Source organism: Lepus europaeus, chromosome 6, assembly GCF_033115175.1.
Source record: "Lepus europaeus isolate LE1 chromosome 6, mLepTim1.pri, whole genome shotgun sequence".
Lineage (NCBI taxonomy): Eukaryota > Metazoa > Chordata > Mammalia > Lagomorpha > Leporidae > Lepus > Lepus europaeus.
In genome coordinates, this window is record NC_084832.1 from 4,025,235 (window position 1) to 4,051,820 (window position 26,586).

At 44.1% G+C, this 26,586-nt stretch overlaps 1 protein-coding gene across 1 annotated transcript in view; it reads right to left on the bottom strand.

Moving 5' to 3' along the window:
- Nucleotides 1–26,586, bottom strand: part of MYO16 (myosin XVI) — a 514,229-nt gene that overhangs the window by 487,155 nt on the left and 488 nt on the right. The gene's annotated exons all lie outside the window — the stretch shown is intronic.

Genomic DNA, 26,586 nt, shown 5'->3' on the forward strand with positions numbered 1-26,586 from the left:
AAGACACCATATGTTTGTGATGAAATAAGTTATAAGTAATCCAGTTCTTCATATGTAACTATTGGAAGTATTAATTGGCAAAAAATGGTTGAGAACCAACATGATGGCACCTATAAATTTGAAAATACCTACACAATAACTCAGAAATTTCAGGTTTGCGTGTATCTTAAACAATCTTATGCGAACAAATGACATGAATATAGTCATGACAACTACTGTCTTTTAGAAAATATCAAAAATGATTATTTTGTGTAAAAAGAACAGATTTCATAGACACAGTTGTGAGCACATGTTACTTTTCATCCTCCTTGTCTCTCTCCTCCTGTTTTTCCTCCTTTTAATTTTTGCAATAATATATTGTCAATTTATAGTCACAGGCTAATCCTCCACTAAATAAGTAGAAAGTAGAAAGATCACATATCACAGAAAACATATGATATCTGCCTTTTTGAGACTGGCTTATTGCACTAAGCATAATGGTTTCCAGTTGCATTCATTTTCTTGCAAAAGACAGGATTTATGACTGAGTAGGTTCCACAGTACACACATACCACATTTTCTTTATCCAGTCATCAGTTGATGGACATCTGGGCTGATTCCATATCTTAACTATTGCGAATTGAGCTGCAATACACATGAGCAGCTAATATGGAATACAAAAACATGCACAGGAATCAAATGGTCACTTTGGAACGTGATCGTCATTTTTAATCCTTACTTATTCTCCTGTCAAATCGAGGTCTTCCTACTTTTTACTTGTAAATAACTATGCCTAGTGGCTGTGAATATAGAGTAGATTAAAATTGTGTGCTTGCAAAAAAACTGATGAAGAGAGCGGGTTGGAAGAGGAGCAGGAAGTGAGGGAAGTATGACTGTCTTCCTGGAACAGTACTATAGAATGCATCAAATCTATTCTCTTTACATTAAAAGTTAAAAATAAAATAAATAGAAAGACCGCTGTTCTACAGGAGTAGAGACAAGGGCAATAAATAATAATCACATCTCAAGATGTCAATTTCATTCACATAAATCACATTTTTTGTATATATTTGTGGCCATTTACACTTCTTTTGAAAGTTGTCTGTTCCTTAATTTTCCCATTTTTTCACCAGATGGGTTGGTTTTTATTGTTGAATTTTTTGAGTTGCTGATATAATCTGGATATTGATCCTTCGTCAGATAAGTAGCTTGCAGATATTTCCCCCGATCCGCTAGATGTTTCTCTGCTGATTGCTTGCTTTTGCTGTTCAGAAGACCGAGTGTGAAATGATCTCATTTGTTTAGTTTGCTTTTTGTCACCTGTGCACTGGTGGCCTTGTCCAAGAAGTCATTACCTACATAAGTCTTGATGTGTTTCCTCTACGTTTTCTTCTAACAGTCTCACAGTCTTAACTTACGCCTTTCATCCTGCTTGAGTTGATTTTTGTACATGGTGAGAGGTATGGATCTAATTTCATTCTTCCCCACGTAGACATCAGTTTTGACAGTCCCGTCTATTGAAAAGACTATCCTTTCTCCAATGGATGGTCTGGCCACTACTATCAAGATCAGTTGACTGTATGTGTGATGCTTAACTCCTGTTCTCTCTATTCTCTATTAATCTATTTGCCTGTTTTTATGCCAGCATCATGCTATTTTAATTACTGTAACTTTTAGTATGCTTTGAAGTGACCTCCCCAGCATTACTGTGGCTATTCTGGGTCTTTTGTGATTCCACATGAATTTTAGGACTATATTGTTTAATTCTGTATAGAATGTCACTGGTTTTTATTATTATTCCTTTGAAAGGCACAGTTAGAGAGATGGAGAGACCAAGAGACACTGAGAGAGAGAGAGAAAGAGAGAACTTTCATCCATTGGTTCACTCCCCAAATAGCTGCAGCGTCCAGGGCTGAATCTAGGAACCCAAAGTTTCCTACACTTCTCCCACGTGGGTGCAGGGGCCCAAGCACTGGGGCCATCTTCCACTGCTTTCCCAGGTGCATTAGCAGGGAGCTGGTTGGAAAGTGGAGCAGTCAGGTCTTAAACCAGCGCCATATAGAATGCTGGTGTCATGGCAGAGGCTTAACCTGTTACACCACGATTCTGCCCCCAACTAGTGTTTTGATAAGTATACAGTAAGTAGAAAAAACCTCCCTTTCAGACCAAAGGGAAAGAAAGTTTTAAAGTGAGAATATAATTTTCCTCATGGGTATTGTCTACCTTAGAAAAAACTACTACAGAACATGCCTGTGACTATAGACTTGTAGTTCAGGCCACCGAAGATTAGAGATGGGACACGGGCACTCCCTTGACTTGCATCCTCTGGTCTGCTTGAACACAAACCAGGAGGAAAGGAAAGCTAGGCATCAGAAGCAATGGGTGGCAGGCCTATTAATGGCTGATCTGTACAGTGATCTGCCCTCAAGGAGACCCAACAGGCCAGTCCACTGCAGTGGCTTTCAATGTGGTAAGCCTGGGCTTCAGCAGAAGTCAGCTTGTGAAGAGCCCTGGCAACTCTGCCAAGAGTTGGATCACTGGAAATGGACCTGCCCTGGAGTCGAAGGATGCCCAGGTCAGAGCCACAGATCTTATTGGCTCTAAGCTGAAAAGCCCTTCACTCAGCCCAACTTCCAAAGTGACCACTGCAGCTGAGGGGACGGCCAAGCAGGGTCAGCAACATTGCAGGCAGAACTGTAAACTTCTTGTTAGAGATGCCCCCTGCCTTTACCTGGCCAGCTCTCCTCCCAGGCCAGCTAAGTAATGAAAGTCAACAGAGTGCCTTCCCCTAGGAGGTTCACACCTCCCTTAGGATATACCCCATGTGAAGAGATAGATAGGTCTGGGCCTCTGAATTTACAAGGCCTAAAGCCCACCAGATCATTATCAAGCCCCTTCTGTCAGGTTCTATTTGCCTCTCAATCAGAAAACTTAATTGTAGCTTAGACAGCACCTTTCTTAGCTCCTCTAATAATGAATCTGTCCTTTGTTCTAGACCCTGTCTAGTGCACTTGGGCCTCATTCCTTCGTAATCATAACCTCTACTCTACCACCAATGGCTCGTACTGATGGTCCTCTTCCCCACTTAATGCTGTATAATTGTTCAGACCTGGTAAATGCCACTCTTAGGATCATTGGTTACTATCCTCACCCTGTCTTTTATGACCTTGTCTAAATATGATCAGAGTTGGCAAACTTGGAAGGCTTCCATAGCCTTGGCAACTCATGACAACAGCCTAGGATGGTTACTGGCGCCATAAACTAGAGTGTCAATTTGTTGGGTCAACAACAGGAGCCACTGTGCACTTGCTCCTGATGTGGGATCTCTGTCCTTAATGTGCTGTACATTGTGATTTAATGCTATAACTAGTACTCAAACAGTATGTTTCACTTTGTGTTTCTATGTGGGTGCAAACTGTTGAAATCTTTATACTAAATTGATCTTCTGTATATAAAGAGAATTGAAAATGAATGTTGATGTGAGTGGAAGGGGAGAGGGAGCGGGAGAGGGGAGGGTTGTGGGTGGGAGGGAAGTTATGGGAGGGGGAAGCCATTGTAATCCATAAGGTGTACACTGGAAATTTATATTCATTAAATAAAAGTTAAAAAAAAAAGAATTGCATTGAATTTGTAGATCGCTTCAGGTAGTATAGATTTTTTAATTATGCTAATTCTTCCTATGCATGAGCAAGGGGTATCTTCCCATTTCTTTGTGCTGTTGCTGACTTCTTCCCTCAGTACTTTATAATCTTCATTGCAGAGGGAGCTCTTTCACTTCTTTGGTTAAATCTATCCCTACATATTTGATTTTTTTGTGGCTATTATGGATGGAATTTCTTTCTGAATTTCTCCTTCAGCAAGTTTATCATTAGTGTGAAAATTTGTTTCTATATGTTGATTTTATAACCTGCAACTTGTGTGAGCGGGTTTATCAATTTTACAGTTTTTCAGTGAAGTGTTCAGTTTTCCATGTTCAACATCATCTCCAAGCATGGATATTTGTACTTCCTCTTTTCCCGTTTTGATGCCCTGTAATTTTATCCTCCTTATAGCTTCCAATGCTATATTGAGTAACAGTGGTGAAAGTGGACATCCTTGTCTTGTTCCAGATCGGTTCAGTACGATATTTCCTGATGGTTTGTCAAATACAATTAAGAAGTTGACTATAATATACATTGAAAACATGCCATCTTGAAAAAAGTATTGCTTTAAAAAGCACTTCATTTTAAAAACAAATTTCCAAGAAAACTTTCACATATTTTCAGTAACATTAAAGTAGAGTGGCCTGACATTTGGCCACACTTAAGTTTGTTACTCTAAGGAAATGAAAGAGGTAACCGGGTGTAAATCCGAGATTCACTGCCAACTAAAGTCCCTTCAAATGGAAACTTCAGTAAAATAAATGATATTTATTCTATTCTATGGAGGAAGACGTATATTTAAATGTCCCTTTTTCACATTAAATGTATTAATCTAGCTGAAAGGCAAGATCATGGCATGTAATAAAATCTGTGATTCCCACAGCTCCCTCTGCCCCAGAACACTCCCAGGCTTTGTGTTTCTGCAGGGGTCCATTGGATACCACACCCCTCTGGGAAACTCACGAAGACCCACAGGTGGAGGGACTGTTACTTTAGAAAATCCAATAAGAAAACCTAAAATAACTCATTCCTCCCTCCCTACTCGTGTCATAAAAATACCAAAAAATTTTTTTTTACCTACATGAACATACATTATCCAGCAAATTCTATTTACTTTATCCTGGAAAGTAAATTCTTTATCATATACCCAGGTCTAATAAAAGTCACTTTAGAGTATGTATTAAACACTGTTCATTATTTCCACCAGCATGTGGTTTAATATTAATCCAAATTTTTGTCTACTGCATTTGAAGTTCGGCTACGGAAGTTATGAGAAGTTGCATTTTTGTATCTTGTATTTTCAAATCATCAAAACTATTTCTGTTCTGTAATCACATATCCACATTCATGAAAAAAGAGCTTATAATAAATATGTATCTAGGTTTTCCATGTGTAATAAAAACATTTAAGCTCCAAACTACAAGAAGGATTGCAGGTTTTATTTTTATTGGATCAGAACGACTTAGTAACTTTGAAGCATTTAATACACTGGAAGCTATAGTCTAGACCACAGCTGACTGTCAAGATACGCTGCTGTCTATAGATTAAGGGATTAAAGAGTGAGTTAAAAGCAAACAGACAAATGACAACCCTCCCGAATTAGGGGACTGAGAGGACATCAGGGAAGCAATGAAACGGAGACAGGAGAATGTGAAATGGCACGGCGGGCGAGCCACAGGAAAGATCAATCAGAAGGAACTACCGAGGCAGGCGGAAGAAACAGGCATTCCATTAGCACATCATCTGGGGACGACGACAGGCAGTGATGGGAGACAGCAAATGCACGTGGTATGGAACAGCATAACTAGGTGTGCATGGGGGAGAGAGAGAACTGCCGGCAACAGTTTGAGCTGATGGGATCACCTTGATTTCAATGGTTACAGCAATCAGTCCTGATGACCAGGGCAATCGGTCCAAGTGGTTCAATTAGAAAACTGGTGAGATTATGCAGAACAAAGCTTAGAAAATGCATGTAGAGAAGAAATACAAGGAACAAAACGTGACTGCATTCTACTAGATGGATTTAAATCAGGTATAATTTATTTCATATGTTCAGAAGATTCTTGGCAATGCATGTTAATATTCCAGTCTTACCTAACTTGCCTATCCTTTAAGATATTTTCATATTGGATTGTGAAAACTACATGAGGTCACACTACATAAACCTGGAAGCTAAGTGATATGGAGATGGGTTCATTTTGCCGGGGGAAAAGCAGGCAGCTTTCTGAGGAGGAAGCACCATGGCAAGAAGGTCTTCCAGGAACAGCAGGAGGAGTCAACCTACTATGCTGCAGCGCTGGGCCCTAAACTGAGCTTTGAACCAATGCAGCCAGCGTGGTGACAGTTGCTTCACTTCCAAAAGAAAGGTGCAAGTGAATTGAGAATCAGAGAGAATAGGATGTGAGAGAAACTACTCAAAATGAGACTGCACCCAACAGCATGCAATGAGAGCTGAGAATATCACCTGTGTTTTCACAGAATACGGTGAATTACATGCAAATCTACATTATTTACCAAATTTGTGTGTGAGCCAGCTCTCATCTGATGCCCCCTGTTTTCTCCACTGCTTAAAATTCTCATTTCCCAGCTTAGCAATCTAATGCCTTCTTCCAGCTGCTTGTAAATTGTTAGTATACAGGTCCAACCCTCTGTCTTGAAAGATAGGTACAAGCAAAACAAGCAAGAATGCATTCACAAAACCTTCTGTGGATGCCTCAGACCGTGTGGGGAGGCTTGGGAGATGGAATGAGTCATGTCACTCACATCCTCAACCCTTCCATCACCCTCTTTCTTGTATCATCCTTTCTCCTCTTTTGAAAACTTTTAAAATGCAAGTTCCCTGCCAATTTTTATTGCATGCTATTTCCATCCCTATTTGCACACACAGTGCCAAACTCATTAGCTACCCAAGAACTGGAGGGGCTGGGTAGAGATGGACGACTCATTTTTTAATTCTTTTCCATCAGCCTCTGGTGGGGAATAATTCTATGTATATGCAGTGCCTTTGATTCTTCTCATTAATTTCTTCATTTTCTGAGCTCTAACATATTAAATCCCAATGAAAATTTGAGGAATCCAGAAGTACATTGTCATGCTTTTTATGTTTGGACAACATTTATTGTGGCTTGCGATGGGCAGGCAGGGTTTTCTGAGAGCTGTGCTGTTCTTGGGTGAGTGCAGTCATCAATGTTTCCTTCTTGTTCACACCAGAGGCTCCTGGCTCCTGGCTCCTGGCTCCTGGCTCCTGGCTTCGAGTCAGCCCAGCTCTGGCCTTTGCAGTCATCTGAAAGAGTGAACCCTCGGATGGAAGACCTCTCTCTCTGTCTCTCTCACTGTCTGTAACTCTGCCTTGCAGATAAATAAATAAATGTTAAGTTTCCAGTTTAGTGCTGTTCTTCTCAGCTTTAACTTCTTTGCTGTGTTTTTATCCTTCATATTTCAGACAGCCCATATTTTTATATTCATTCACTGTATAGAAAATGACAACTAATAAAAGAAAATGGATTATTAGTCTGAGTTCAGCATAGGCAAGATTTTACCATGAAAGCTAATTGAATTCTCAATAAATATGATAATTGCAAAAATAAGTTAAAATGTCTATTATTCACTTAGAGGTTCCCATGGATCATTCAAGTAAAATAATTAATTTTAACTATTTCAATATAGTATCATGATAAAATTGAGTTCTTTTAAAATTATTAATTAGTAGTGTGATTAAAATTGTGTACCAATGGTAAAAAAAAAATGAAATCTGTTTATTTGCAACAAAATGAAGGAATCTGGAAAACATCATGTTGAGTGAAATAATCCAGTCCAAAAGGGACAAATATCATATGTTCTCCCTGATCTGTGACAACTAACTGAGCACCTAAAAGGAAACCTGTAGAACTGAAATGGACACTATGAGAAGCAATGACTTAACCAGCCCTTGTCCTGACTGTCGAGGAACAGCTTACTATTTTATTATTTTTAGTATTTTCTTCGTCTACTTAATACCATTGGTTGAACTCTTCAGTTAACACACAATTATTCTTAGGTATTTAAATCCAATTGAAAATTGATCCCTGTTAAAAATAAGAGTGGGAATAAGAGAGAGAGGAGATGTACAGTTCAGCACATGCTCACTCGGATTTACCCCTAAGGGTAAAGCTAAAAATTTGCCATAGGACTCCAAATCCCATTAAGTTGGCAGATACCAATGCCATCTTACTAGTTAAAGTGATCATTTTAAGTTCATAACTGATCATAGAGATAGGATTGTCAAAGGGATCACATAAATAAGACCAGTGTCTGCTAATGGTAATTGATATAATTAAAAAGGAGAGAATGACCGAACATGGGGAATGGGATGCACAGCTGACTCATAGAATGGCAAATGCCCGAGACAGCACTCTGGCCTCAGAATCAGCCCTTAGGCATTCAGCTCTGGCTAAAAAGGCCATGAGAGTTTCTCAGGCATGGAAGCCAAGACACTGTGGCAAAAAAATGACCTAAATGAAAGATCTCTGTGAGATCCTGGTGGAAAGAAGGGGCCATCAAAGAAGGAGGTACCTTTCTCTGAAGGGAGGAAGGAACTTCCACTTTACTTATGGCCCTGTCTAAATACTGATGGAGTTTGTGGACTCAAGAGGCTTCCATGGCCTTGGCAGCTCATGACGAGAGCCTCGGGTGATCACTGATGTCATCCATAAGAGTGTCAATTGTTAAATCAACAACAGGAGTCACTGTGCACTTGCTCCTCAAGTAGGACCTCTGTCCTTAAGGAGTTGTACTATGTGAATTAACAGTAAAACTAGTCTTCAAATGGTCTTATTTACACCTTGTGTGTCTGTGTGGGTGCAAACTGTTGAAATCTTTACTTAGTATATACTAAGTTGATCTTTTGTATATAAAGATAATTAAAATTGAATCTTAATGAAGAATGGAATGGGAGAGGGAGTAGGAGATAGGATGGTTTGCAGATGGGAGGGTGGTTATGGGGGAAGAAGCACTATAATCCAAAAGTTGTAGATCTTTTGTATATAAAGAGAATTGAAAATGAATCATGATGTGATTGGAAGGGGAGAGGGAGCGGGAAAGGGGAGGGTTGTGGGTGGGAGGGAAGTTTTGGGAGGGGGAAGCCATTGTAACCCATGAGCTGTACTTTGGAAATTTATATTCATTAAATAAAAGTTTAATTAAAAAAATTTATATTTATTAAATAAAAGTTTTCTATGAAAAAATGTCTGGTCACAGAAAAAAAGCGTGTACATGACATTTAAGGCAGTTCTGTATATATTTAGATAACTTTCCGATTATAACTTTACTTAATATATGCTAAACTGATCTTCTGTATATAAAGAGAATTGAAAATGAATCTTGATGTGAATGGAATGGGAGAGGGAGCGGAAGATGGGAGGGGTGCGAGTGGGAGGGAAGTTATGGGGGGAGAAGCCATTGTAATCCATAAACTGTACTTTGGAAATTTATATTTACTAAATAAAAGTTTAAAAAACTAATTAAATAATTACAATTAATATATTTTAATGTCTAAAATATATTTTTGAGGTTCCTTAGTGATAAAAATCATATTATTACTAAAGTGTGATCAAAATATCAGTGTTACTCTGGGTTAGCATGTTTGAGACCCCATGAACTAAGACTTAGATGTTATATAACAATGCATGTTCTTAAAGTTTATAACCTAAAGTTTAAAATTTCTCACAGTATTTTATAGCAATCGCTTTTTCCATATGGCTTTTGTTATAGTTATGGGTTGTAAGAATTATAATGACAACACATGCTCATAGTGACCTCTTGGTAGTTTATTACTACAAAAACTACCACTTAACAAGTATCCACCTTGAGTGATTTTACAAGCTCATAAGCCAATGACTCGATTTAACTGGTGGGAAAACTGAGACTCAAAGACAAGAGGTTGCTTTACATGATGCTATGAAGTTATATAAATGCCATGTACAAGATTTATAACTGACCACAAAACTTATGGTCTTTGCTAAAATAGATATTCATGAACTACTCTAATGAAATCATACAGCTGTGCATGCTTTGTCCCACAGATCTTCAAGTGCCAATCTCTGTGGAAAGGTCAGGGGGGAAAAGAGGAGGGTTCCTCAAGGAGGGTATTCATGGCTAAATCACCTCCTATCTTGACACAGAACATAGTTTTTATGTGACAGTTAAACCCATGGGAGCTGGAGTCCTGAGACTCCCTGGAATATAAAGCAGTCCTGTTGAAGACTATAGTTCAAGTTCAAACATGTAAACCATTTCAGTATCAAAAACTTTAAAATCACATTATGATATGGATAAAAATCTTGAAGACCAAGCAATTCAATTATGTACAAAATAATAAAATGACAATAATGAAAACTGTAATTCATACAACCTCCAATTCACATCCCTATTGTCTATGACAGGGATAATACTACCACAGGCAAGAAAGGTGAGGCCCTGCGTCTGAACCAAGGTCCCCACTCTCTCCAGCTAGCATATTCTGAGTGTATAAAATTGCTTCCTTTATATCAGCGCGCTTTGGCCAAAATTATCAACTTCCAAATTCTTTGCATACACCATCAATATTTTAGAATTTACATTTGTCCATACTGATTTCCTATCATGGACTAAATATCTCAATCAAAACCACCAACTCCCTTCTAGTTTCTTGTTCTACATTAGGTGTGTTTTCTAGTCATTCCTTGGGAAATGCATCAAGATACACACAGAAGAGATGGCACGCATAGCACCACCTAGGGTACAGAGACTCGCACCCAGGGCCAGACCATGGATTTGCCATTACCATTTCCACCACATGTGGAGGCTTAGCCTACTACACCACAGCGCCGGCCCCAGTACCCAGTTTCTAAGACAAGATTTCCCTCCACAGCTCCTGGTTCAGACTCTGACCATATTTTGCGACACTATGAACCATCTCAGGTCTCTTCACCTTATATGTTGGTCGTAGCTCCTGCCCCCTTATTCCTACCTGGATCTCCATTCTTAATGTCAGTCTCAACGGGCTTTTATCTTTGAAATTCTTTTTTCCTTAACACATGACAAAAACGTTTGCAGTAACCTTGAAAACACCCACTCATATCTCCTGTAGCAAAAGCTGTGGCTGACCAGCTCCCCAGTGGAGTGCAGGAGCAACACTGCTGTGGCAGGGCCATTCCTGCAGGACGTGGGGCCGCTTCCATGGGCAGACTCTGCTGGAGAGCTGTCTCCCAGCCCAGTGGACCAGTTTCTTAGACCTCTGCTGCATTCTGTAGCTTCCTCTGTCTCATCTTCCACTTTTCTCTCCTTCACTGGTGTGGCAGGAGGAATCCCGTCTCCCCAAATTCAAAATTTGCTGCACTACTTCAGAATGTGGCTGTCTTCTGAGACAGGGTCATCACAGGACTCGTTCCTGGAAGCCCTATTCCAATATCACGATGACCTTATGAAAAAAGGAGATCGGGAGACAGAAGGAAGCATGACTACTTGTGGATACAGAGAGAAGCCCTTCGGCTGCCTGAAAACCAAGGGGAGAGAAAATCTGCTGACTCCTTGATCTTGGACTTGCAGCCTTCAGAACTCTAAGAAAATCCACCTCTGTTGTGGAAGGACTGTCCACGGAGCTTTGTTACTGCTGCCCCCCATGTTCATACAACTGACATCATACTTCATGGCATTCTGAAGGGACCCCAGGCCTCACCTGGGTCCTCCCTTGTGCAATGTGCAATAGCAAAAGCCTTCTATTACACTCTCACTAGTCAGCACGGAATGTTCTCTCTACATGTGTGGAGTCTTTTCCCCAGACCAAACCCCTCTACACAGACACAAGCTGTACACCCCACAGTTCGACTCAGTTCTGATGCCAACTGACAGATAGTGTAGAACCACGTTAAGAGCTCAGTTCCACAAAATGGGTCTCTGATTCGGATGTCAATCACAAGTCCCAGGTTATCACCTGGACTCTGAGCTCCCCGAGCTCGGTAACGTGCCAGGGTGGCTCACAGAACCCACAGAGACACTTAAGTTTCCATGCTTATGTTTATCCACTTGTTATAAAGGATACTGTAAAGAACACAGAAGGACAGCCAGAGGAAGAGGTACAGGGGCATGAGAAGGGATCAGGAGCTTCGAGCTCCCAGGCCCCCTCCACGGGTACCACTCTCCCACCACCTCCAAGTGTTTAGCAACCCAGAAGTTCCACAAATCCAGCTATTCATGGATTATTGTGGAGGTTTTGTGACATGGGCAGATCAGTTAGGAACCCAATCCCCGGCCCCTCTGCCCTCTCCAGAGTACGGAGTTTAGGGCTGATAGCACCAAGCTTCTAATCATGGCAGGGTTTTTCTGATAACAAGGCCTCCACTCAGGATCCACCAAGAGTCACCCTATTAGCACACAGGTTGCTGCCATCCCACCTAGAAAAACCTGAGGGATTAGGATCTCTCAGTTAGGAACACGGAACAAAGACCAAATCCATATTTCTTGCTACTTCACAGTATCACACTTGCCTTTTCTCCTGGCTACTGTTTCCCTTCACAAATCGCTTACGTCTTGAACCTGATTTTTCTGTATGCTCTTCATTGGGCCCAAACTAACACAGGATTCCTGAAGAGAAACATCTTTCAGGTTAAGACAATATCAAAGGTGAAGAAAAATGATGAAAGAAAAATGCTCTGTAAGCTGCAGGGAATTCCATGGGGCTCCCATGCCCTTCCGTGTCCCTGCAGGACAGAAGCCATCACAACTCCTGAGAATTTCCAGAGACATGATGTGTGCGTCTTCCTAACGTGTGTCCCTCTTGAGAAAGAAATTCACGGGATAAACGCAGTGGCCAGGATTCTCAGGTTTAGCTTCAAGCCCCATCTTTCAACATTTCAAATTGGGCATAAAATTAATTGTCCTTGTGATCTGCACTTGATTAGAACAAGAAGATAATCCTGTTTCTGTGCAGAAACATTTTCAATTGAGAAGGAAACAGAGGTGATTGTTAAATCTATGTGGCCCCAGGGAATTCAAAAATGGCTTCTAGAATCACACAGCTGTGGTGAACTGGAACTACAGCTTCTTCATCATGGGCCAATTCTGCATTCAACGGCTCATCTATCACACACACGTTTCCTGCGTGTGCTTGCTTCTCGTCAGAGTTTGGTCATGGGTTGTAAAGTGTGCGTATTTCTTTTACAGCTTTTCTTATTTCAACAGATGGCGAAATCAATCAGCAGTTCCTGCAGATCTTGTGCTCAGGGGCACCTGCAGCATAGGGAGAAAGGAAAGAAACGGAGACTTCTACGTGAGTCCAGTGCCAGCCAGAAACCCTGGGACAGGAAGTGACCGAGGACCTGCTCCGGGCCTGAGCCGCTCAGAGTGCCAAGGGTGAGGCACCTCCCCCGAGAATTGTATTAAAAGGTAGACACGAACACTAGTGAATGTCAGCTCCACGGAGAGTGTGTCTGTACCAGCAGAGGAGAAACTCCGTTTTTTTCAGCTGAAGAAATCAGGGAAGATTTTCGAAGGAGGTGATATTTATGTCTTAAAAAATGAATAGAGCTTTGAGGTGAAGGTGAGAACAAGAAACAGAGGCAACACACAGAGGCAGGAAAGCAATTTTACATTCAAGAAAGGATGATGGTTCTGTTAGACTGCAAGCATCATATTCCTCAACAGAGGTGACTGGGACCATCAGTTCTGTTGGTCACTGCCTCCTATATTGCATTACATTTAGCATCTCTGTCTACCAGAGAACTCAGGGGAGCCCATGAGTGTATGTGTGGCTCTCAGGCCACACTGAGGTCCACAGGAGTCTAATTCAAACCCAACGGTGCATCACAGTCCCTTGAAGGGGTTGTTGTGACAGATTCCTGACTCTACACTCCAGAGTTTCTGATCCAGCAGGTCTGGGGTGGGGCCCAAAAATGACAATTTACATTTGTAACCAGTTCCCCGGGAAAGAGGTGCTGCTGTCCTGGGAACACCCAGGGCAGCCCTGTCTGTGGAGTACACACAGAGAAACAAAGTCCCACGGTGGAGTGCCATGAGCAGCACACGGGTGCAGGGACAAAGACCCTCTGAAGTCAAATGTCTACCTCCACTTCCACTCCATTCAAAACTGAGAGAAGAACAGGAAAGAGCTAGGCACCTTGAGACATCTCTTGTGAGAGAACACAACCATATCTGTCTATCCATGTATCTGTCTTATCTACCCATCCATCACCCATCCCTCGCTCCCTATACTGCTGTATGACGTGTGCCAGCAGGGTTAATAACAAAGGAGCTCATGCTCACATTCTGGATGAAAGAAAGGAGAGAGCTGAGGGGGATTAGAAAGACAAGACCCACAAGGGCAGGTCCTTAGTCTGGACCCCAAGCTCCATGAAGTCACCCCCAACGGCGCCTCCCACTTCCCACGTCTGGACATTCTGTGTGTATCGCAAAAGCTCCAAGAACCCCTGACGACACGTTCTGCTCTGTCCGTTGCTGCATATGCTAACCACTCTCTCTGATCTTCCAAAGGGCAAATCTGCACTTCCCTATAAAGAGCAGGTGCACTGTCAAAGCAAACGTGACCCACACAGGGCTTAAATGTGACCCACTGGGACACTAAGTGACTGGCAGGGCTGCTGACGAACTGTGCTTTCCTCCAATGGGACTTGCAAGCCATTTTTAAATGTCTCCACGGAGGGGCCAGCACTGTGGCATAGAGGGTAAAGCTGCCACTTGCATTGCCAGAAACCCATATGGGCACCAGTTCAAGTCCCGGCTGCTCCACTTCTGATCCAGCTCTCTGCTACAGCCTGGGAAAGCAGATGACCCAGGTCCTAGGGCCCTTGCACCCATGTGAAAGACCTAGAAGAAGCTCCTGGCTGCTGGCTTCAGATCGGCACAGCTCCAGCCATTGCAGCCATTTGGGGAGTGAGATGGCGGATAAAGGACTCTCTCTCTCTCTCTCTCTCTCTCTCTCTCTCTCTCTCTCTGCCTCTGCCTCTCTATAACTCTGCCTTTCAAAAAAATGTCTTCATTGGCCAGTGCCACGGCTCAATAGGCTAATCCTCCGCCTTGCGGCACCGGCACACCAGGTTCTAGTCCCGGTTGGGGCACCAGATTCTGTCCCGGTTGCCCCTCTTCCAGGCCAGCTCTCTGCTGTGGCCAGGGAGTGCAGTGGAGGATGGCCCAGGTCCTTGAGGCCCTGCACCCGCATGGGAGACCAGGAGAAGCACCTGGCTCCTGGCTTCGGATCAGTGTGGTGCGCCGGCCGCAGCGGCCAGTGGGGGGTGAACCAACGGTAAAAGGAAGACCTTTCTGTCTCTCTCACTGTCCACTCTGCCTGTCAAAAATTTTTTTTAAAAAATGTCTTTATGGACTATTGTGAGCACAAGAAATCAAAACACTCCATGGCAATGATGGGAGCACCATATAAACTGTGATGGGTCAGACCTCATCTGCAGCTTTTGGAATTTCTGCTTTTTCTAGCATCAATCTAATAAAACACTTAAGATGGCAAAGAGTTAGAAAGTACAGATTCCATGTCCTGCCGTTCATTCATTTTAGACATTTACTTTGGTAAAGGGGTAGCTCTAACACATAACACCCTGCTGAGGGATTTACATTGTGGCAGAGTGGATAAAGCCACTGCCTGCTGTGCCAGCATCCCATATGGGTGCCAGTACCAGTCTCAGTTGCTCTACTTAGGGTGCAGCTTCCTACTAATGGCCTGGGAAAAGCAGAAGCAGATGGTCCAAGCACTTGGGCCCCTGCCATCCACATAGGAGACCAGGAAGGAGCTCCTGGCTCCTGGTTTCAGCTTGATCCAGCCCTGACCATGTGGTCATCTTGGGGGTTAACCAGTGGACAGAAGATCTCTCTCTCTCTCTCTCTCTCTCATCTCTTCCTCTTTCTCTGTAACTCTCTCAAATAAACAAATAAATACATCTTTAAAAAATAAAAGAACACCTCATTGAGCAAGAAGTTGACACAGAGGAAGTGAGATTTTGAAATCAGGATGTGCTATTTAATTGTACAAACTATAGTCTACTACTTAACTTTCCTTATCTAATATATGAAAACTGCTGGGTTTGGGCCAGTACTGTGGTGCAGTAGGTTAATCTTCTCCCTGCAGCACCCGCATCCCATATGGGCGCTGGTTCTAGTCCCGGCTGCTCCTCTTTCCATGCAGCTCTCTGCTATGGCCTGGGAAAGCAGTAGAAGATGTCCCAAGTCCTTGGGCCCCTGCACCCACGTGGGAGACCTGGAAGAAGCTCCTGGCTCCTGGCTGCGGCCATTTAGAGAGTGAATCAGTGGATGAAAGAACTTGCTCTCCATCTCTCCCTCTCACTGTCTGTAACTCTACCTCTCAAACAAATAAATAAAATCTTAAAAAAAAAAAATACTGCTGGGATAAAGTACACACACACACACACACACAGAGTCTTATTTGTTCCCAGCTAGCTTTCTAGAACTACAATGTAAATATGAAATCGTTAGCATATGAAAAGGCAACATTGTGTCCTATCGCACTTCTGTTCTAGCTTTTCTTTCTGTCCCCAAATCTGCCTTCCTTTCTGAGCACGCCCAGCACCTGGCTGAGGACAGGGAAGATGGCAGGAAGAGACACAGTGACAGACAAGCACACACCCTTCCCTCTGCACAGCACCCACTCCAGTGAATGCCGTGGCCCTGCGGACACGCGATCCCAATGTCAAGGAACCGGTAGTGCTAACACAGGGAGGGAGGCTGTGCTTTGTCTCAGGGGGCCAGGGAAGGCTCCGTTGGACAAGGACAGGTTCATCTGATGGGCGTGGAGCACGGTGCTCTTTCAGGGGGAGAACTGGAGCAAAGACAGCATATGGGGCAATCGGAAAGTGCGTTCTCCATGTGTGGACTGCAGATCCCAGAGTTCCAGTGCACTGCTGTCAGCCCCTCTCCCTCACTGCCACCTACTGCCTGGAAAACAGGCGGCTAAGCCGGGGCAGGGGAGCTGCCACCATAGGATGGATGAGGAACCGACCATCCTCAGATGCCCTACAGGAAAAGTAGCTTCAGTGTAAGCAAGAAAGAAATTGATTAAAAACAGGAAGGTCAGAACATTCTGGAAGAGAGTTTCTAATCTTAGATCTGGGCTAGATTCCTTCCAATTTCCACCAACTCCAGGATTGAATGTCCCAGATTCATTACAGCTGTAATCCTAAGAATACATGAGCTAATTTTCTCAGGAGGTATAGTGTAGCTTCAGGGATGCTGTGTGGCTCTGGGGACTGGGGATGTTGGTAGGGGCTTCAGGGAAGCAACCACTGCCCAGGAGACTCTGGGGGAAAAGAGGGCAAAGGGCAAAGTAAGAGAGGAAGAGTGATTGACACTTTGGACAGCAGAAGGCCAAAAGCAGACAAAACTCTACTCCCAGGAGACAGGAGACAGAGCCCAGCCCAGGTGTCTCCGGCACCCCACACTGCTTCCTCGCCTTGAATGACACCCACATCCTATTAGGTGCCAACAGAGAGATCCCATGTACCGATGTCCTCGGAAACATTGGCTTAATGACAACATTTTCACCAGACAGGAACTCGAGCGTCAGAGGTCCCGACAACAAGGATGGAGAAAAACTATTCAGCCCGTGAGCCTGTCCCTGGTGCTCAGGCTGCTGGATGCAAACTTCAGCCCCTGTGTTCTGAGTGTCCTCACGTCTGTGACAGGCACTTCAGTTGTTAGAGCAGCTGGTCTGGCAATTCAGGCTCTTAGATGTTAGAGGTGCACGAGGAATTACATGCCTGCTCCTTTAGACTCACGGAACCTGGGAGAACTCAGGGTCACCCTTCCATGAAGCTGGGCAACATTGGGCAGTGGCCACGGAGTAGGCTTGAAAACCAGTCTATCACATACGAGTACTAATCCTGGGCAATTTGTTCGACTTCCTAAAACCCTTGTCTCCTAATCTCTAAAACTGGGCCGTATTTGTGTGTGCCTGGTTTGGTTTTCAAGGGATACCGTAACAAATTACCACAAAATGGGTGGCTTCAAATAAATTTTATTCTCTCATAATTCTGGGAGTCAGAACCTGAAATAGGCAGGGGCAGGACCACCACACCCTGGAGGCTGTCGGGAGAAACCGTCCCAGGCCTCTCTCCTAGCTTCTCCTTGGTGTGCAGCTGGTTCACTCCAGTTTCTGTCTCCATATTCACTTTGCTGTCTTCCCCTTGCATGTCTCTAAGTCCCTCTCTTTTTAATAAGGACATCAATAGTTGGATTAGGATCCACCCTAAACCAGTACAACCTCACCACATCTTAGTTCCATCTCCAAACGCTCTATTTCCAAACACAGCCACACACACAGGCTTCCAGCTGATGTGAGTTTTGGGCAGAGGACATTATTTATCCCAGCACAGGAGCTCACAGCATTATGTGTGGGGATTGAATGAGACAACCCAAAGTTGCAATGGCCTGGATATTAACCTGGATACTGAATATTCCCCAAAGGCCCAAGTGCTAAGGATTTGGTTCCTGGAATCATAAATTAATGGCTTTAGGGAGATGGAAACTTGATCCAAGTACAGTATTTAGGAGTTGGGCCCAGGAGGCGGGGCTTAGCCATTGGGGGCGTGCCTTCAGAAGGTGGTTCCAGAAGAGGGCGGGCTATAAAGCTGGGGGGCCCTGCTGCTCTCTCTGACCCCTGGAGCACTATCAAGCCCACCATGGCATCAGACACCAGCCCACGGGCTTCCTGGGTGCTGGCCTGCAAACCTCCAGACCACGAGAAAGTTTGCCAGGTATTTTGTCACAGTGATGAAAGGAGGTCAAATGCCAAGTACGAGAGGAAACCAGCAGCACACGGTCCCAGCAGAAAACAGGTGCAACGCTCGCTCAGTGCTGCTCTGTAAGGTGACTTCTATCCTTTCCGTCAATTTCCAAAGGCACTATCCAGTTCCTGCTTCTCTTTATCTTGTGATTACATCAATTCTCCACGTTTATGCATCTAATGTCAGCCTCTGTTTCTTTATCATCTGCAACGTGATTCTCCAAAACATTCCTAAAGCTGTGCTTTCAAACCTCTATATTTACACCCAGAGATGATCCTTGAATCATGCACCAGTCAAGGTCATTAGCTAGCCATTCTTTACTGTTGAAATCACAGCTCCTAACTCCTCTCATGTCATAATAGTAGCTGACAAATGTAGCATGACACACAGCTGACAGGCTGTGTATGTGCTAACTCACTGGCGCTCACTTCTTAACCATACCTGCAGGTGGCAGAGGGAAGCACAGATGACGTCCTGGCCAGGTAGCATCAACCCAGCCCCACGGCTGGAGCCCTGGATGCTAAACCCTCATAACGCTTCTGCCCCATGCTCTCCTATCAGAAGCTCACCCCCTCACTCTCTTGCCACACTCAAGTTATTTTTATTTTTTCATTTTCTTCTACAGCTGAAAAGTCTCTCTCCCTCCTCCTACAAAATCACAAACTCTTTCAAAGAACACAGCATCAGGCTCATCTCATGCTCACCTCACTCCACAGAACAGTCAATGCAATTCCTTTTCACTAAGTGGTTTTTATTTTAATGAACTGTGCATCATCTAATTTAAGTCATAAATGCTTACAAAGCATATAGGTCCCTTCTTTTTGCAACTGTTCTCACAGTGCCTACTAAAGTTGTGACTAAAAAGTAGTTAAGATAATTAACAATTCTCAGGAATATGTCTTAGTATTAGTGAAATATTAAGGCATGCAGTAACTTCATACAGAACCTCAGAGCTTCATCCCCAAGCTTTCTTGTGTTTATATCCGGTTGTGAATGAGCGCCTCATTTACCTACCCACACTACTTATTTACTGGAAGCATCAGAGCCCAGTGGACACAGCATCTGCAAGTCTGATGGGCCTAGGATCTCTGGACTCAGCTTGGGATGAGCATACATCTACACAAACGGATCTCTGATGTGGGCGCTACAGGGAGCTAGGAAACACATGCTTTTCCCCAACACATAGAAGCCATCCTCTGGGTCCTGTCCAACCAACATCTCAGCTACACGTCCTGCACCCTGGCTGGTCAGCGGAAGGGTGACTTCACCGCTGCTTCCCCGAGGGCTGGCTGTCCCCACCTCCTGGAGCAGCTATCCTGATCGCGATGGTCATAGCTGTCATCTCCCTCACGCTGCTTAGGCTGGGAGCCCTTCCTAGACCACGGGGGGAGCAAACAGCAATGCAGCATGACTTCTTGTCCCTGAGATGTCCTTTCTCCTGTTTCCTCAGTCAAGGTTAGAAGAAGCTGTTCATTTGTCTTAAAATCCAAAGTATCCAGTCTACGCAATATTCATGTCAATTGAATTCAACTCTTTTGGGGAGAGTTACACACATTTCAGGTCAAAATATCCTCCTAATTTTGAGTCCTAGAAATACTGGTACTGTAGAGTACTCAGCACCTAGCACACCCCATGATGTTCCTAGAAAGTGCACACGGGGATCCAGGATTGGCTACATTTCCATCAGTTTGACCAACATTGTAAAGGCAGCAGGGCCTGGTGACAATTTCACAATGGTCATCACACATCTGCTTATCGACTGCCATGTTTCCTCTCTTTTAAGGTGTAGCCATGCATTGATTTATTGTAAAGGCAGAGCAAAAGAGAAAGAGAGACCTTGCATCCACGGGTTCACTTTCCAAATGACGACAAGAGCCAGGAGCAGGGCTATTTTTAGAGGGCTCTGCGTGGCCTACAGAGCTGATGTTTCTCATGCTTATTCAGAGGAGGTCTAACCACCAACACTTTACAAATTACACCTCAGTCAAAGTAACTTCAAGACTCCGGTCCAGAAAGATTGCATCCCAGAAGACCACAGGAGTGGGGGGGGAGGGGGGGCATACACTGACATTGAGCAGTGGATCAGCGATTTGGGTTTGGGAAGGGTAGGGGATGGCGGTCCAACTCGGAACACGTGTGTTAGAAAGGGAGCATTTGTCTACGGCCATACCACCCTGAACGCGCCCGCTCTCGTCAGAAAGGGAGCATAACAGCACCTTTCTCTCTCTCTCTCTCTCTCACTCTCCACTCTGCCTGTCAAAAAAAAAAAAAAAAAAAAAAAAAAAGCCGGCGCTGCGGCTCACTAGGCTAATCCTCCGCCTTGTGGCGCCAGCACACCGGGTTCTAGTCCCGGTCGGGGCACCGGATTCTGTCCCGGTTGCTCCTCTTCCAGGCCAGCTCTCTGCTGTGGCCCAGGAAGGCAGTGAAGGATGGCCCAAGTCCTTGGGCCCTGCACCCGCGTGGGAGGCCACGAGAAGCACCTGGCTCCTGCCATCGGATCAGCGCGGTGCGCAGGCCGCAGTGGCCATTGGAGGGTGAACCAACGGCAAAGGAAGACCTTTCTGTCTTTCTGTCACTGTCCACTCTGCCTGTCAAAATAAAAAGAAAGAGAAAAAGAAAGAAAGGAAGCCTAACAGCAAACATGGGACTGCAGCACAGGAGAAGTCGGGCAATCAGGGGTCCCTAGAGCAGGTGAGGGATGGTAAACGAGGTCTTCTAGGGAACACCGCATGGAAAGAGAAGAAAGTCAAGATCGCAGCCTTAGACCTCCGTCAAGGGCAGGAGGAATCCACCAAGGAAACGGGACGAGGGACCCGAGAATCCGGAGAAACAGCAGAGGTATCACATTGTTACAAGATCATCATTTCTTTTCTGCTAAGAGACTTGGCATTCTGTGTTAAAATACTGGTTCAGCCTAGTGCATAAGACACCCACGTCCCACATCAAAGTGTGTAGGTTTGCCGACACCGGTTCCCTGCTAACCCACTCCCCTGGAGGCAGCAGATGATGCTCAAGCACTTAGATTCCTGCCTCCCACATGGGAAACCTGAAGTGAGTTCTCAGTCGGGCTCTGTGCTGGCCCAGGTGCTGCAAGGACTTGGGAAGTGAACCAGTGGATGGATGTGTGCTGTCTAGTTCCGCCTCTACCTCAAACCTTTTTAAAAGGAGAAAAAAATGGTGGCAAAAAGTGTGCTCATTCATAGGTTTGTGACTACGTTTCGGGTTCTTTGTGTGGCTGGAATAAAACAGGACCCTAGTAAACATGTGGCACACAAATAGAAAAATAATCTTAAACTCCTAACAGAAAAAAAAGAAGCAGAGTGGGGAGGTGCTGATCAGGAGAGGTGATAGAAACCCATTCCACCTGCCTCTGGCCCTGGCTGCAGGCAGAGTGCCATCAGAAGCCAGGAAGGGAATGGCAAATGGCAAAAACATTGGCAAAACAACTTGTGGGGGTCACAGTTTAGATGACCTTTGAGAGACAGTGAAGTTGTGGACAAGAGTGAGGTCCTCGAACTTCAGGTCCTATGATCATTTTCCTCACCCGTATCATGGGAAGAACATCCTGCCAACTACAAAGAGAGGATGAATGAGTGAAGCCAGGCAAGGTGCACAGGGCTCCGGATTCCTGCAATGTACCAGATAATAACCTTAGCCATCACACTCAATAAAAAACCATTGTTGACTAATTAGCAAAACCTAGTGGCTATCTGGAAGAGGCAACTACATCAGAGGAGTTTGTATTCCAGTGAAAATCTCTCTACCTCTTCCTCTATCTCTACCCTTCCCACTCAATCTACCTCTCTCTTTTCCCTCTCTCCTTTGCTTGAATTAACAACCCTATAAGAAAATTCAGAACAAATTTTCCTCGTAGAGGGACAGTGCTGTTGAACACAGTCTAGATGAATGCAGCGTATTAAAAAGACAAAGTGTACAATAAAATATCATTAGCTCCCAGGAGAGAACAATAAAGCATCAGGGATTCTAAATTTACACTTAACAAAATTGCAACATTTATAAAGTGAAAGAAAACAAGATCCTGAAATAGTTTCAGATGGCATGCTACAAATCTTAGCATAAATAATACCATAAACATGTTGTCTTTTGAAAGACTGCATTTGATTCTTTATACTCAGCAAGCCAATAACAGTGCTTGTAAATATGAGGTCAAATTGTTTACACAAATATATAATTTGCAAAGCTTCAGCAGTAAGTTAAATGGAAAGGGGCTTTTCTTAAGGCAGGTTTTTTTTTTTAATTTTCCAAATTGCATAAACATATACTTTTGACTATTTCAGTGTCCTAAAAACAAATGAAAATGTCAGCCCATGAATCAGCAAACTCTTCCTGGCCACGTCTCTGGGAAGCTGTAGAGGCTCTGTGCAGATGCATGTTAGCTCCTCTAGTTAGGCAGGTTTGTGTGCATGCAAGAGGGAGTTTCCCAAGCACAGGAGAGACTCAAAGGCGGTAATACGTACATAATAGTATTTCACGATTTGGGCCAGGTCCAAGAACAGAATGAACGAAAATATTCCCTGTTACTGCTCAAATGTTTATCCACTCCCCCTCCCACCAAAATTCACAGGAGGAAGCCCTCACCCCGCAAGTAAGGCTGAGGTGGGACATCTAGGAGGTGATCCGGGTTAGATGAGGTCATCAGGTGGGGACCCCAGGACAGACCGGTGCCCTTACTAGAACGGGAGGAGGTACCAGCCAGTGCCCTCAGCTGTGGGAGACAGAGCAAGAAGGCGCCCTCTGCAGGCCAGGCAAGCTGGCCCTGCACTTGCCAGCCTCCAGAACCACTGCACTGGGCTGTTTATGCCACAGCCACTCAACTTACAATGCTTTGACTCAACCCCCTGAGCTACTAAGAAATATCAGAATCCAACTATTGTATTTTTTACATTGCAGGAACGTATTTATCACTTTAATAATTGTGGGCAACTAAGACTCTTGCTGAGTCCTGGAACTTTCCATCTATTTCATCACTGGATGCCACCACTAGCTTTCAACCTTTAATATCCATCATCTCAGCTTTCTGAGCGATGGAGTTTAGTTCTTGGGAGTTAAGGAATCACACACATTGCCCTTCTAGGGGTGCTCTCCTTCAATACTGTCAGAAATTTCTCCTGAGTTATTTCCCTCATACATAGTTAACAAACTAGTGTACAATCTGTTGTGTGTAGTAAACACTCAAAGAACATTAGCTTGTGTATATGTGCATCTTCACATGTGAGCTGATTATTCTTTTCTGTTTCCAGTTCCCCCCATCACTTTGAGTACATTAAATTAATTACTAGATCAAGCATAAATGCTGAACTTTTGTGTTCAGTTCTTTCTTTCCATTGCTGTTCAAAAATCAAATATACAAAAAGCAATTTCTTCAACAAAACCAAACTCAAAGCTAATCATAGATCATTCAAATAAAACATTACTCCTCGATTCTTTTGAATTGAAAAATCAAATCTGAACGCTCGCTTAGATTTTAGTGTCTTTATACTAACATTCATATGTAAACAACCTCTGTTCATGATAAGCTCAATCATTTATTATACTTAAAAATGTGCATTCATGTACTCCTATCAGCCATGTACAGTTGCCAAAAGATTTTAGTTAGGCAAGAAATACTAAGTGCCTATTGATACTATTATACAATATTGCATCAAAATGTTTTCTGTATATAAATGTGGAATAATTTTAGTGCAGGCAAATGATGGAAAAACTGTGGCCTAAAAACTGAAGGTGGGGTTGGTATTGTGGCACCGTGGTATGGTGGGTTAAGATGCTGCCACCATCCTGTAGGGATGCAGGTTCCCTACCAATGCACCTGGGAAAGCAATGGAAGACGGCTCAGTGCTTGGAGCCCTGTGCAGACCCAGATGGAGTTCCAGCCTCCTGGGTTCAGCCTAGACCAGCCACAGCCATCGCGGCCAGATAGGGAGCAAACCAACAGGTGGAAGATTCTCTCTCTCCCTCTCCCTCTCCCACTCCTGCTCCCTTTCTCTCTGTAACTCAGCCTTTCAAATAAATAAATGAAGATTTCAGAAAATAAAAATGAATAGAAACTGAAGGAACACACAGAGGATACAGTCATGCAGAGGCTAAGCCAGACCATTTCTGAAACCCCTCAGTTACATCTGATCCTTCTTCTACGTTCTTATTTCTATGTCTCATCTTACACGTAAGCCTGTAGAATTCCTGTGTATTGTGCATCCTGTGTTTGTTCAGTTGGCTTCGTCTTACAAGTTCTCGCTTTCCTTAACCAGCACAGCACCTCCTGTCTCCTCCAGCGGCCCCACTGATTGGTCAGGTTCTTCTGTCAGTCAGCACGTGATCCTGACAGGGCTCCGTTGGCTCCTTCACATCTACTTTTACCCTACGTTGGAGGTTCTTGACCTCTCCATGCACCACGGGCTCTTGGGCCTTTCTTAAACGGCCTTGATTACTCAGCGTCTGTGTAGGCAGGGCCTACCTTACTGCTGGCGCCTCCCAGCCCGTGGCCCTGCCTCTGTCCTCAAAACCCTTCAGTCAACTCAGAATGGTATCTCTCAGGCTTTCTCCTGAGCAAAACCCACCAGTGCCTTCAGTGCTGCCCACCCTCAAGAGCCAGACCCCTTCTGGGCACCTCCCAGCCTCCGCTTGGGCTGGCTCCTCTCACTCTGCTCCCCCCATTTGTTCACACTGCTCCTCTGCTGTTCTGACTTCAACAGGCCGGGGTGCTCCTGCCCTGAGGGCTTCACACCTGCCTGACAGGCTCACCCCCACTCCCCAGCACCCGACATTCTACAGCACACCATGTGTTTAACGTTTGTTATAGATGGCCACCCACACTAGACAGCGGGCATCAGAGAGGTGGTCTGATCCATTCACCACTGTCCTCCAGACTTCACATAATAAAGATTTAATACCCATCTGGTGAATTCAGCATTTTTCCATGGAATATGACCCTCGGTTGTATTCTTTGCTTCTTATTCCCACTGAAACTGCCCCAGCCCTGCTGACTCTTCTTACGCTGAAATTACATCAGCAGGTTCTTGGTTGGTATGTTTGCTTCCAGTTATCACCCTCACCCTTTAGTTAATCATATAGACAAATAACTCTCATTAATCTTCGCTAGGCATCATAGGCTGCAGAGAAATAAGCTTTCTGAACAATACACAATGCTGCCCATTGCTTTCTGCTTCAAATCAAACCTTGAAATGTCCCCCATAATCTCATTCAACTTAGAAAGGCCTCAGCAGCCACCCTGCTCATCTTCCACTGTTCCCAAAAGTCTCTGTGCCTGGACACTCCCAGTGTCTGTAGCTGCTCACCCACACTGCAGTGCCCAGTACACAGCGCCTGCCTCTTGTTCTTTCAAATATTTAAGTTATAGAAGCCATCAAAATCCACATCTCTCAAACATCATATTCTCTACGAAATCGCCTGACTAGTGTACTTCTATGAGACTTCCCTTTTGTTCATTAATTGCATTAAGTTGTATTTTGAGTTTTCTTATTCTCATTCTAATTAGGTTGGAAACATGTGAGGGCAAAATTCACAGCTCTTCCAGGCGTTTGATGACCAGAGTGACAGTATAAACCCATGCCTACTGCATGTGCAGACAAAATCATTAATTTAGACTTCATGACTTGAATGTTTTCTCAAATCATAATGTTTTTGGGAAACGTTAGAACATACCTGGGGCAGGCATTTGTCTAGCGGTCAAGATGCCAGTTAAGACAATACATCCCAGGATGGGTTTGTGGGTACAACAGTCTAATCTACCACCTGGGGTGCCCAGATGCCATGTTGGAGTGCCTGGTTCAAGTCCAAGGCAATCTGCTTCGAATCCAACTTCTTGGTAATGAGATTCTATTGAGCTGTACGTGATGGCTCAAGTACTTGGGTCCCTGTCATCCATTGGGAAACACAGATGGGGTTCTAGGCTTCAGCCCTGGCTGCAGCAGGTGTTTGGGGAGTGAACCAAGAGATGCAAGATCTCTGCTATCAAATACATTTATAATTGTTTAAAAATTCAGCTGCATCCCATACTGGAGTTCCTGGTCTCAATACTCGGTTCCTGCTCCCAACTCCTACTTCCTGCTAACGTAGACCTTGGGAGACAATGATGATGGCTCAAGGGGTTGGGTTCCTGTCCCACAGGTGGGAGACCTGGACTGAGTTCTCAGTTGCTGGTTTTGGCCTCA